General features: G+C 36.4%; 1 protein-coding gene across 1 annotated transcript in view; it reads left to right on the top strand.

Moving 5' to 3' along the window:
- The window catches only part of SOX2 (SRY-box transcription factor 2), a 592,096-nt gene that overhangs the window by 169,845 nt on the left and 408,129 nt on the right, over positions 1-14,122 (top strand). The window lies entirely within an intron of this gene.

A 14,122-nucleotide genomic window follows, 5' to 3' on the forward strand; every position in this document is an offset into this window, starting at 1 on the left:
AGCGGGCAGATTTTTGGTATATCACTCTCACAACACTTATTAAGAGCCATCAAGTTGTTTAAACTGGTCAGAATATTTATTTATGTAGTGTTAATATAGTTTGCCAGTACAGCTGCTCTCAGTGTTTCAGAATTTAAAGTATGTAGAACAATTTTTTTAAAAAGCATATAGCAGTAAAAACATTATAAAGCCCAATGAGCTGAAAACATTTGCCTTCTCAAAAGGAAGCCTGTTTAAATCTTCCAGAACAGATCTGAGCGATTTTCCCCAGTAAGGTCCCCACTGGAAAGGAAATGTACTGGCCTGAACCATCTGTGAGAACGTCTTCCTGCTTTCTCCATCCTTGTCAGACTTTTCGGTAAAGCTGATATTATTTTGCCATAATAGCTTAGAGGGATTAAGGGAAATGCTGAGAAGAAACTCAGCACTAAGAGAAAGTTCTCAGCCACAAACCTCCAAAAGTTCAAATATGACATTTTTATTTTTAAATTTTTTTTGTGTGAGAATTTTATCCTATGCCACTTACTAGGCCAGGCCATTGTAGGTACTCAATAAAGAATATGTGTTGAATAAATAGATACAGGTTTTGCTGTACTATAGCACTAATATTATCTGGATTTATGTTCCAGATATAAAGAAGGGTAAATGGGGGAATTCTGTGGTTATGATCACAACCACCAATGCCACCCCTATAGCTCACATGTGGTTGTGTGCTACCACGTGCCAAGCACTTTAAGCTCATTATCTCATTACCTAACTAGATCTGCTATATTAAGTAGGTCCTATTATTATTACTATTATTATTATTATTATTATAAGCCCCATTTCTTTCAGAGGCTTAGAGAGCTAAGTGGATTGGCCAAGGTCACACAACTAGTAAGTGGTAGAGTCCAAATTAGAACCTGGGTAGAAAATTCCAAAGCTCATCTTCTCAACATAACGCTGAACTATCTCTAAAAGAGAACTATTTAATGCCTATGAAATTCTTGGAGGCCAAAGGGCATAGATAAGACTTCATGTTTTCTTCTAGACTCCCACTGAATGCCATCCACTTATTTATTGGTCTGACATTTATTGAGGGCCAGAGGACGTGTGGAGATTGGCCTCAGAGCCTAGAGCAGAAGTTTTTTTTTTTTTTTAAACATCTTTATTGGAGTATAATTGCTTTACAATGGTGTGTTAGTTTCTGCTTTATAACAAAGTGAATCAGCTATACGTATACATATATACGTATCCCCTCCCTCTTGCGTCTCCCTCCCACCCTCCCTATCCCACCCCTCTAGGTAGTCACAAAGCACAGAGCTAATCTCCCTGTGCTATGTGGCTGCTTCCCACTAGCTATCTATTTTACATTTGGTAGTATATATAAGTCCATGCCACACTCTCACTTTGTCACAGCTTACCCTTCCCCCTCCCCATATCCTCAAGTCCATTTTCTAGTAGGTCTGTGTCTTTATTCCCGTCTTACCCCTAGGTTCTTAATGCCATTTTTTTTTTTTTAGATTCCATATATATGTGTTAGCATACCGTATTTGTCTTTCTCTTTTTGACTTACTTCACTCTGTATGACAGACTCTGGATACAAAATTAATGCACAGAAATCTCTTACATTCTTATACACCAATGATGAAAAATCTGAAAGAGAAATTAAGGAAACACTCCCATTTACCATTGCAACAAAAAGAGTAAAACACCCAGGAATAGGGGCTTCCCTGGTGGCGCAGTGGTTGCGAGTCTGCCTGCCGATGCAGGGGACACGGGTTCGTGCCCCGGTACAGGAGGATCCCGCATGCCGCGGAGCGGCTGTGCCCGTGAGCCACGGCTGCCGAGCCTGCGCGTCCGGAGCCTGTGCTCCGCAACGGGAGAGGCCACAGCAGTGAGAGGCCCGCGTACCGCAAAAAAAAAAAAACACTTAGGAATAAACCTACCTAAGGAGAAGTTCTTAACTTTGTCAGTTGCATATCCTATTGAAAATCTAGAGAATGTTATGAAATATCATCCCAGCAAAATGTGTAAATGCATAATTTTGCATACATTTGCCAGTATTTTCTTTTTTGAGGGTGTGTGGGGCGGTTTTTGACTGTGAACTTCTCGGAGAGGCTGCCATGTAATTAAACAGAGTAAAACCTGTAGTAGACATTAAAACAATTCTAGGGTAGTACAAAGGGAAGGTTAGGGTAACCGCTTGGAGAAGTCAGGAAAGGGAATCTTAGAGTTCTGTGCATTAAACAATTAGACTGAAACCTATCTGTAGGGTCTCGCCTAGCACCTAAAAGCTCTGTATTTTAGTTGCTCCATCTAAAGATGACCTTCAAGATTTCTCATTTGACAGTTTCTGAGCTGATTTTCATGAGATGATGTGATATTTCTATTATTTTGTATTTATTTCTGCCATCCAGAGAACATTGTGTGTTGCTCTCAGCATTCAATGTTTTGTTGTAGCTCTCATTTTAACTGACCATGAGTCTTTGTCTTTCAGCGTGTGTGTGTGTGTGTGTGTGTGTGTGTGTGTGAGAGAGAGAGAGAGAGAGAGAGAGTGTGTGACAAAGACAGAGACTTGGTGAACATATAAACATACAAATTTACACATTTACTCATAATTAGTCCTGGTTAATAGAAGCTCTTAGATCATCTGGGCCTCTTGGATCAGTTGCTTAAGGTTTCTGAGCTTCAGTTTCCTCATCTAAACAAGAATACTTACTTTTCAGGGTTATTGTAAACATTAAGATAATGTGAAAAAAGAATCAGTACTTTTATCTGGCGTATTTTAAATGTTCAACGAATATTAATTCCCTTCTCTGTTCTCTTCTTCTCAACCTGGGTTTTTCATTTGCTATTTGTAAAAAGAAACAACATTAGTAACCTTTGTTCACAGGAAAGAAAAGGGAACATAATGGCATATTCATGTAAAACTCTTTGGAGAAATGTTCTTTGAAAATTAACTTGTGTTTATGTTTGATTATTGTGCCTTTTGTGATTACTTGAGATTAGGCTACCAAAAAAATCCTATAGTTAAAATAATAGATGGGAATAATAGTTGCTACTTAAAGATTTTTAGAAGGGTGATTTTGCCTTTTGCCTATATCTTGAAGGCTAGCCTTTTGGAATTCTTCTGAAACACGTAGTGCTCTGCTGTGGAGCTCTCCCACTCAGTATGCTACCATTTATTCTTTCAAACGTCAACGTGGGGGCGAAATGCAGCACTGTCCCAGGTGCTGAAGGGGAATAGAAGAGCTATAGACTCAAGACTAGGTAACTATGAGCAATAATTTTTATATGTATATGTGTGTACAGATAACAGTTGTTCTAAAGGGTGTCCTGTACCTCTGACAATGGAATTTAGGAATGGTATACAAAAGCACTCTCTAAAATTCCAGTTTTAAAAATTAAAGAAGACAATAAATATAAAACATGAATTAATTGACAGTAAATAAAGCCCTATATTAATGCAAAGGACTGTTCTTATCTCAATTTCTAGGGTAATCCCCAGGAATAAAATGAGGATCTTTATAAGGTGCGAGCGTTTTTCTTTTTTTTTTTTTTGCTTATTTATATTATTAGTAAAGAAGTTTAATATGTTCTGTAAACAGTGACTTCCAAAAGTACAGAGCATTCAGCTTTTTACAGATGGCTGAGTTTTATTTCTTTTTTTTGAAAGGTCTTCTGAGGAATGTTAATTTGTTATTCACCCTCATTTACAAAATGTGTTCTAATCTCTCTATTGCCCAGGAATTCTGTCCTTTCAAGAATCTTGGCTCTTGGTCATTTGGATTTTCCTGAATGGCAGGAAGCAGGAGGTAGCATTCACCTGTGGAGGGTGGGAAGGGGAGAGTGAGTCCCTGCTGCCACTTAGAGAGAATAACAGTAGTGGGCATCCCTGGCATTTTTCATAGTCGAGGCCTAATATAGATGGATGGCTTTACGCTTTGGGAAGTGAGGATACAATAGAAGAATTGCCAGCAGGGATATGTATCTTGGGTGGGCCTTGATCACAAAGGCCATGAAGGCTCAAAAGGGGCAAACAGAAGATTGAAATGTGTGTTAAATTTTTCTGCAGGCTGTAATGGAAAGGGGGAAATTACCTAAGTCCCCCTCGGAAAGAAGTGTTCCTAACTGTGTGGATACCTAGGGAGTTTCGCAAGCTGTGAGCGGCTCTGAGTGCATCTAGTCTCTTGCTTTTGCCTCACTGAGCCCCTTCCCTCTGTTGCTCTGTTCTTCTAGCTGCTTCTGTAGACTCTCCTCTGTGGCATCTCATCCCCTACGGCTGCTCAGATGTGATTCCCCCGAGCCTCTCTTCCTCTCCAGCTGCATCTGTTCACCTCCCCTGCTGATCGATCCACTTCTTTCGCTCAGGGACAGGAGAGGGAATGATTCCAGCAGCTATACAGATTTTATGTAGAGAGAATATTTAAATATTCTCAGTTTGTATGATTCCCTTCACCTCATGCTATGATCAGAGGTTAATGGAGACATGTGGGGCTTCTCTCTGTTGGTATAGACCAGAAGGCTTTCAGGAGTGAAGGCTAAGATCTTGTCAACACCTTCCCCCAATCTGCCCCCCAAATGCATATATTCATTTAAGAGAGTAGAAATACTTTTTCTTGTCAAATTTCTTCTTTTTAGGTAGTGGTCCCATGCTCTATTTTCACCCTAACTCTGGGTAAGATGCCAACCAAATCAGAAGCTGTTATTAATATTTATTATTTCTAGTGGATGGAATTAAAAAATGAGGTTTGAATTCTAAATGTTTATATCACTAAAATTTTTCTTTTGATATATAAAGTGTATTTTTACAGTGGTACTTAGAGAATTTTTTTTTTTTGCTTTTTTTGAAATAAGATTATTTTTGCAAATTTGAGCTATGAGACATTGTACAAAGTAACCTGCTAGGCAGACTTGTCCTGAGTATTAAATTAGTGATAGCCTATCACAGTGCCTGACAGATAATGCCCCAAAACTACTAATTTATAAATATGGATGTATATACATATGTATGCATATATATCCTCCATACATCTATCCAATATACATGTTTATCTTTTAATTGATTATATATAGTGTCTCCCTATATTGTAATGTCATTTTTCTTTTGTTTCCTTATTCTTGAGCATTTATCTTACTTCCATTTTTCTTTATCTTCCTCCCTCTCCTTTCCTTGCTTTCTTCCTTCCTTTCACTTTCTCTTTTCATTTAAAAACTTCCTTCTACTACCTATTTTTCTCCAAGCCTTCTTCCTTTATTTTTTACTTTGTTTTGTTACTCCAGGAGATATTGAGAACACCCTCTGTATACTTTTCTTTATCTTTTTGGAGTCTTCATTGTGATGTAATATCCCCAAATAAAATTCCTAAATCAAGGATCTGAACAATGCTTGTCTAGATTGGTTTTCTCCAAAGTTGAACCACATTCTCACAGTAATGTACACTCTTATATATGCCAGGTTCTCCATAATCCTGCCAACATTGGGTTTTCTTCTTTTTCATTTATTTTTGCATATTCAGTAAGTTTTTAATGGTACTTTCAAAAGATGTTTTTGTTCTGTTAGCAACGTTTTAATCTTTCCATTTGATAATTTCACATTTAAATTTTCTTATCTGTAAACTATCTATCTTCTTCTCATCCTATGAAATCTGGGTAATGATATATTCCTTTCAATGTATTACGTATTTTGAGTAGTAACCCAACCAGTATATATTAACTGAGTGACTATTTTGTGCTAGGCATTGTTCTAGGAACAATAGGCTACTGAGGATGCAATGGTAAAGACATGGTCTCTGGCTTCTAAGAGGTTTGAGAAATTTATCTAGTAAAAGGTGACAAGTATATAAACAAAGGTCATCATAGTGTAACAGGTATTGTAATGGAAATATGTATAGGGTTCGGTGGTGTCACATAGGAAATGGAATGATTAATCAAACCAGAGATTAAAGAAGGTTTTAATCATGAAGGATCATGGAGGAAACCTTAACCATTACACTTGTCATTTGTTTTCTTTCTGATTCTCCTGGATCTGTGTCTTGATTATTTACCAAAGCAACTCCTTTGCTTCCATTTGCCTGGTAATACCACCAGCTTTTATGACTCAGTGATAAGAACGACATACATGTGTGCAACATAATATCAAGGTACGTATTACTATGATGTACTTTTTAGGGTTTAAGGTGAAAATAGAATGTGACTAACGCTGAAGGGAACATATTCACCCCTGCTTTATTTATTTATTTGAAGGTCCAATTAGTGATCATATGCAGTCTCAAGTTTGGAGTTGATCCTCTCATGCCTACCCACCACAGGATTCTAGTATACCTCTACCAGGAAGTCCATGGGATGACCTCATGGGAGGGTATCTTAGGGAGCATAGTGGCCTCAGAAATATGTCCCTCCAAACCTCCCACTCCTAAGGACTCAAACAACTGCAGAAACCTTGATCTTTCTGGTATAAAGATCTTCAGCTCTTTCTGAATGATAGTGGTGCAAAAAGGTCCTGGATTACAGAGAACAGAGTTTATCTAGTTTTGTCTTCTGCTAGCTTTCACAGATCTACTTCAATGCTTGGTCGACTGGTTGGGTTTAGCATTTTTTTAAAAAGAGCCCATGTGAAAATGTCCATTTTTTTCTCCTTTGGAGACCTAGCATCACTTCGCAGCTTTCTATTTCTCTTTCTTCCACACTTACTTTTCTCAAATGTGATTATGTTAGTCCATGAGCTGCTTGAAGGCAGGGATTCTGTTCTATTCGTCTCTGTATCCTACACTTGTAGCAACCGTGCTGGCTCATGGTGGACGCTCAACAATGCTTACCATATGAATGAAGCATACCCTCCTTGTCTTTGGGATTACCCTAGATGTTGCTCTTCTTTTTCCTAATGTTCAATAATAGTAAGACGTCTTTATGTGCCCAGCTTTCCGACTCCTGACCCAATTCCTTGTGAGAGAATTGCTTTGACTCCAGGTGTTTGTATATCCACTAGAGGGCACTGTTTTGTCAGAGGCTTTCTTCGATACCTAGATAGATACCTTAACTTCATGGCCCATCCCAGCTTCAAGTTCTTTCTATATTTGTTAATAAATGACTCTGAGCTTTCCATCACAACTATGCTTGCAAAAATAGAATCATCATAGTAAATCATGACTAAAAACAATTGTAATAGGTTAGATGTAAGCTAATATTACTAATCGATAATGACAAATATGTGTTTAATAACAGAAGGACATATCCTGAATAAGAATGCTCATATACATTAAGGTCATCCCTCAGTTCTTACTCATGTTTTTTTCAGATTTTCTTCTGACCAAAACTAGGAAGGCTAGTAAAGTTTTCATTAAGTCTCCAATTTCATTTTTGCACTTGTGTAATAAAAGCATTGTACCATTACTGGAGAAATTCCAAGCTAAACACATTTTATCCAAATTCCAAAGGTAACTCCCGTGGAAATTTGTTTTAAATGGAGTGGCAATATCAAGTCTGCTGCTATTTTTAAAAACTATTAAATCTATGTTTCATGAAGGTTTTGTCCCTCCATCAGTTCTAATCCCACAGAACTATCTTCAGGCAGAATCAAATGAGTTTCCTGGGCTTTATGTCAAACAGTTCAAATTTGCAAATATTTTCAACTTATATGTGAATCAACACAGGGGATACGTAAGAAGACAAAGCTGCTTGCACTGTCAGCAAGCTGCCAAACACATCATTAACCCGGTGGTGGCTCGTGAGGCCCTACTGGAGCTGTCTAAGGAAGCTGCAAAAGAGGGAGAAGCCAACAAGCAAGGTATCTTTCCCAAGTTTAAAACCTTAACTCGAAGTCATGTCATAGAATTGAAGGAGGTGCTGGGGCCCAGTACCCTATCAAATATTAAGGGACAGACCTGTAAGAAAGAATTCTTGGAGTCTTCTCACAAGAATCTGTTAGTAAACTCTCTTTTAAATTATGTTTAAAGACCAAAAAAACTGGGCATTTATTTGTGCCAGGCTGCAAAGTCATTTGTGAAGTGTTTAATTAAGCTTACTATGATTTAAAATGTAGGCTTAAATATCTGTTGATTTTGTGACAAGCTGTAGATGTTAATTGTCTTGTTTGGTTTTATTTTGTATTCCCCTTCCCAGGACACCAGGATCATATATGCATAACTTTGGTTGGGGAAAAGGAGCAAAAATACAATTTTTGAAAAGAAACATGTATTTCTTAAGTTAGCCAGATGTTACAAAACCATATTTATAGGAAGCATTGAGCCTGAGAGAAAAATTTGAAAGACTTAGAAAAGGAAAAAAATAAAGTTCCTCTCCCTCAGAATTTACATCTAGAAGAAATGGATGATAGTTTTTTCATGAACTTTATTTGAAATCTAGCTTCCTACTCAATAATTCCAACATTTGGATATTTTTAAACGATACCATTTCCCTTAAATATTATACTTGTTTTCTGGAAGTCTTTTTAACTTTTCATAAGAGGAGAAACTATTTCTTTTCACCTATTTGATGTAGCAGATTGTTTATGGAGCCAACGTGTTGACACACTATAAACTGTAAAAAAATGAGGCCTAATAAGGTTAATTGTCATCTGAACCTTCCTCTGTAGGCTGCAATCTGTAGGCTTTGATTGTTTCTCTGGGGGAAACTCTGCCCAGATGGTGAAGTCCTCAAGGCCCTGACCCACAAGAGGCCTGCAGAGATGGAGAACAAGGTGCTTCTCCACAGACTAATTAATTTACTAGTATAGCACCTGTTCCAGAATAGATAGGGCTGGAAGGGAAAGCAGTCCCTGGGCACAGTGGCAAGCTCACGGGTAAATGGATTTCAGCTGATTATATTAAGCTGATGCTTTGATCGTCTAAAGGCGTTAAAATGGAAATATGTTTTTTCTGGCTGTTGGCCTCCGTGAGTGTGGTTTATATTATTATTATTATAAGTGTTGGGTAACAGAAAAGCTGTTTTAGATTTCAGCACGTTCCATTTATAAAGTGTGCAGTATATTTGTCTATTGCCTTTTCCAATTTTAGAAATGCATGTTGTCATAAAGCTGCACCTTTTAAACAATTCCGCTTTCTTGTTTCCATTTTATTCCAGCCAAATTACTAGCTGGAAATCAAACACCAGCACAGATTCCTTTTAGCTAGAACATTTTATTATGTACTCACACCTTTAATTCAATGTGTGTAATTAGGCTTTAATCAGCTGAACACTATTGTGAAAAAATATCAGACACTTCTTTAAATGAAATTCTGGTAAAGTCATGCTATTAAGCTTTGGTGACTACTTACTGGCACGAATAAATCCTTGAGTAAACAAGGCTTGGTAGTAAATGGATTTACAATGTGAGTCTTTCTGCACTCAATTTCACTTTATTGCCTCTTTGATTCCCAGAAGGATTAGAGGTAATTTTTTCAGTCCTTTAGATGCCATAAAACTGTTTCCCTTTCCAAATTAACACTATGATCTTCCATGTAATGTGTTTGGCAAACATGAGGAATTTATAAGACCACTAGTCTGATGTTGCATAGTAATGGAGATACAAATATGATGTCTTAGATGTCATGGCCTTATAGGGGGCAGCTTTCACCAAGGTTTTGAAAGGTTGGTTTTCTAAAAATAGAAAAATATTCTTGCTCATATGGAAGACAGCTTAAAGAATGCTAATGATTTGGTAAATTAAATGATTTGAACTATTTCTATTGCCATTATATGTTAAATGCCGACATTGCAACGGTAAAGTGCTATTAACATGATGATGAGTAAAAGTGGGTCCTTTTTAAGGAAGATATCACACAGAAATGCGAAAACAGAGCAAGCACACAAATTTAGCATATAATCCTAGGGCTTATTTCCTGATAGTCCTCTCTGGTTGTGTCCTCATAATCCTTGGAACTGTCCCGTGGAAGAAATTGAAAATTTCATGGCTGCTTTTCTTTGGTTTTCTCTTCCAGAACTCCAAAAGCATCTTTTAAATGTTTGTTTGAGTGGATTTATTTTTAATATACATTCTTTTTTAAAAATAAAAAATACAAAAATCTATATAATGAAAAGAATTCACAGTTCCACTCCTGACCCTGGTCCCTCTCTTCAGCTCCCTTCGTTGACCCGTTCTTTGTGTGGCCCTCCAGAGGTATTTTAACGGTGTTTGGTATAAACAAGAGGACATTTGGGTTGCTTCCAGGGATTGGCTTCTAGAATTGCTGTTGTAATATGCCTGAGCATGTATCTCTGAGCCAGTGGTACAAATGCACCCATAGTATGTACTTCTGGAAGTATAATTACTAGGTCATGGATTGCATGCATTTTGAATTGGATACATATTAAGCTGTGCTTCAAATATGATGTATGAGTGTGACTTCTTCCCCATAACCAGGTTTGCTTTTCTCCCCCAACCTGAAAGTATTGTATCTTATGTTAATTTGCATTTCTTTAATTATGACGGAGGTTGAATATCTTTTCAAATGATTAAAAACCACTTCATTTTCTTTTGATGTGAACAGCCTGTTCATGTCCTTTGCCAGTCTCTCTATGGGGCCATCAGTGTTATTCTTGTGGGGTTGAAGAGCTCTTTATGGAATAAGGAAATCAGCCGTCTGTCTGCCAACGTGCAGCATTTGTCACTTCAGTGGCATTTCCCCTCATATCTGTCGTCTCTCATTTACCATGCCTTCTATTCCTCTACTTTTGTCATTGGCAGTCTGGATTTAAGGTTGCTTAATAACTCCTGGAAGCTAGAAATGATAAGGTCATGGGAAAGGGGTTAATTTAGGTGGTTTTCTAACTTTGACTTTGATAAAGTAGGAGGAGAAGAACTGAAAGGGCAAAATTAAAAAAGAAGGTGAAGTGACTTTAGTGATTTGAAAGAGGGGCTTTTATACTGACAAGACCTTGAAAAAATAATGTTTATAAAATAAAATCAATTTATTCTACCCATAATTTTCTGCTTGCTTTTGCCATTATTACAGGTATTTGTATTAGGGTGAGAATTCTCTTTCTAGATGCTTTGGCCATACAGTCATATTTCTGTGTTTTGGACTTCACGATTTGTGGTCATGAATTGGAAGTGATTGTAGGGCCACAAATGTAGCACAGTGACCTTGATCTTGGATGAAGTGGAGAGGAGAGAGTGAGAACAGCAAGACTGACAGCTCTTGTCTAAGCACAAGTAATGTTTTATGTTCAGCTCTGTGTTGATGACAAAGTAAATACAGAGACAGGTTTTAGACATTTATGGCTTAATGTCAAAATAAAATATCTTTGTGATGTCCTGAAGTTATCACTATTATCTTCAGAGTAATGGTTAAAAGCCTGGGCTTTGAAATCCAACAACTTGGGTTCAAATCTTGAGTCTTTCACTTCTTAGCTGCATGACCTTGGTTAAGTTCTCATCTATAAAACAGAGATAGTGAAAGAAATGACTTCATAAGTTGCTTTAAGGATAGAATGAGATAATGTATGTGCCTGGCAAAAACTCCATCAGTATCAGTTCTTATTATTAGCTTTATTAATTACCAGAGAGTGTTTGTAAAATATTATCTAAATTGTGCTATACTCACCTGATTTAATGTAAGTGAATGGATATCTGTGAAACTTTCTTACATGTGCTGAAGTATGTTGCAGCCTTCATTAAACCACATCTGAATAGTTTCTTGGTGAGTTACTTCACAGTATCTTTTCTCTCTTTGAAATTCTTATCCAAACCAGGTTTAAAGGTAAAAGACTGATATTGTAGTAGAAGTTATCAGAATGAAGTTAGCTCTGACAAGGGGTCTCACATACGCTTCATTAGTCTTTCAGTGAATATTGGCTAGCTTCCTCCACCTCAGTCCGCATTGCATTCATGTGTTTGCTCATACTATTCCTTCTGTTTGACATGCTGTTCCTGCCTTTACCACTCATGTAGAAATATATACATTCCTCTATTTGTCAGTGAAATTGGTGGCTAATTTTTATTCTAAGTCACTTCTGTTGATGAACAAGAATAATGCAAATGATCACTACTAAATTGGATATGACCATCCAGTACTATAAGGGAGACGAGGGTGCTTATTTATTAGTTTTAAGTGAATTACCTTCAGTCACTCCAGTCCACATTTCTGATATGAATATTTCATGTGAAATGATTGCTATTGTGTTGGTTAGTTCTGCAAATCAGAACTTGTTTGCAGAACACTATTGGGTCAATATATCTTATCATAATATTTGCCAGTACCACAGATTTAACAAATTGTGTAGTTTTCCATTAACGTGAATTTACTGATTAACTGATTTATTTACTTTATGAGAATTCATATAGCACAACACTAATGTTCCATGACTAAGAGTGAGTGCGTGAATTCTTTGTATTAAAAAACAACTACCACCCGTTGTACATTTTTATTCTGGCTCTACATGCCCGGAAAATGCCCAGTAGAAAAGATTATAAAATAATCACCTAGGAAATTAATTAGTAACATTTCAAGCAAGATCCGGAATCAAACCTACTCAATTTATGAGGGTTCCTTCATGAGTAATTGCAGCTTCATCAGAAGAAGATAACTGGAATTGTACTTCCTAGATACAGTTTTCCCCCCAAATAAACAAATGAAAATAATGACCAAATACCATTTTCATCTATCAAATAGGTAAAGTTTCCAAAAACGGTGGTCAGTTCTTCAGAATGTAATGAGATGGGTACCCTCATTGAGTGGTTGGTGAGGTTGTGTATCGGTACAACTTTACTGGAAAGTAATTTGGCAAAACACATTAAGAACCTTAAAATGACCTTCTTGGCAAAATGTTTAATGGAGCACAAGCATCTTGCCTCCCCTCTCTGCAGGTTCCCATTATATCACCAATGAAATGTAGAAATAGGTAAGTATCTAGACTATGCTACTACTATAACTACTGCTATTTCTACTACTGCTACTAATGATAATAATCTGAACCCAGAACCCCAGATAACAACAAAAGTTTGGGAAATGGGTAAGTGAGGGACAAGGAAGAAGTGAAATGTGCTATTTCCCATCTAATTCAGGAATCATTAGATGCTATTTCACTATGGGAAAAATTGTGTGTGTTCTTGTGTATGTGTGTTAAACTTAAAGGTAATCACTAGAAAAAGAAAAACAGAATAAATGTTTTCCAGATTACCAGAGAAACAAATATAGGACATAACAAACATGGTCCAAATGCAAAAAAATTTTTAAATGAAAAAGAATAAAGAATGAAGAAAATAATGTAATAATAGAGAAAATAATAGAGCAGATAGCATTTCAAACTTGAATTCAGTGATGTGGGCTACATGAACAATAAGACCAGTTAAATTTTATAATTTGATTTTTAAATTTTTAAATGATGGCTATAAAAGGGGGTGCAGTCTGGCAACTTGAGCACTGAGAGGACTCATTCTGGATGTCCACAGTCTTGGATGTCCACAGGCTCTCACACCAGGTCAAGAACTCTGGTTATAAAAGTAATCCCACTTACCCAGAGTAAGTGGGTTCATACCGTTCAGTCTAGAAGGATTTAGAATTAAGTAGCTCCAGTTAATTGCCATGGAAATTGTTATCCTTCAAACCCAGGAAAATTATAACTAAGTATGAAGGGACAAAGGGAATCAAAACCATAATATATAAATATTTTTGTGTTTAGAAGGTACATGCACATATTTAGTATCTTATATATTTGAAGTATTGAAATTAATTTGCTCTATTAGAGTCTCTTTGTTCAAAATTGATTGATTGATTTTGGTCTATTATAACTTTGTACCTCCAACTTAAATGTGTCAAATTGTTAATTTGATATATTAAATTGCATAAGTGATTTAGATTTACATTTTAAATTGAAATCTAACTAAGCACTGTATTTGCATCTAAAATAACAATTACATTTTTAAATGTAAACATTGGACTCTTCATTTATGCATCTAGGAAGGTTAGGTTTGTCAAATCATAACTGAAGTACCTAAAAGTATATCATGTATTAAGTTTATAAATACAATGATAAATGTTTGAAGGTGTTTAATTATCTGTAAATGTGATGGAGCATTACCAAAATTCCTTTAGAAATGATTTCTGAGATCTCCAAACTTATTAATAGAATTTTAAATTTCTTAAGCTCAACTTAAAAATAAGGAAAAACCAGATTTTAAAAATTTGTACCTTATTTCACG

This window comes from Pseudorca crassidens, chromosome 5, assembly GCF_039906515.1.
Source record: "Pseudorca crassidens isolate mPseCra1 chromosome 5, mPseCra1.hap1, whole genome shotgun sequence".
Taxonomy (NCBI): domain Eukaryota; kingdom Metazoa; phylum Chordata; class Mammalia; order Artiodactyla; family Delphinidae; genus Pseudorca; species Pseudorca crassidens.